Here is a 370-nt window from a genome sequence, read left to right on the forward strand (position 1 = left end):
CTGTCAAGGACTTTAAATTTTAGCTTTGCTCCGCTGACGAGGTGAAAGGCAAAGTGTAATTAGCACTAATAGCATGCTTTTATGGTCCCATTCCACCTCACCCCCAGATAAAAGTCAATGTATTCCACATTTTAATAATGAGCAATGATTAGGTAGGATGTGCAACTACATTTAGGGAATTAGTGGTTTAACCTAGATCACTTCTTTTTAGCCTTTGGGTCTTGCTTCTGGGAAAAGACTTGGAGGCAGGCTAAATTTTAAAGCTGTTTTGAAAATGACCTTGTTCCTGTCTCCTCATTCAGATCTCTCCAGGGAATAGTTTGTTCTAGGACATCATGCTCAAGGCCATGGTGGGTACTCCAGAAAAAAA

The sequence above is a fragment of the Suricata suricatta genome, chromosome 3, assembly GCF_006229205.1.
Source record: "Suricata suricatta isolate VVHF042 chromosome 3, meerkat_22Aug2017_6uvM2_HiC, whole genome shotgun sequence".
Classification (NCBI taxonomy): domain Eukaryota; kingdom Metazoa; phylum Chordata; class Mammalia; order Carnivora; family Herpestidae; genus Suricata; species Suricata suricatta.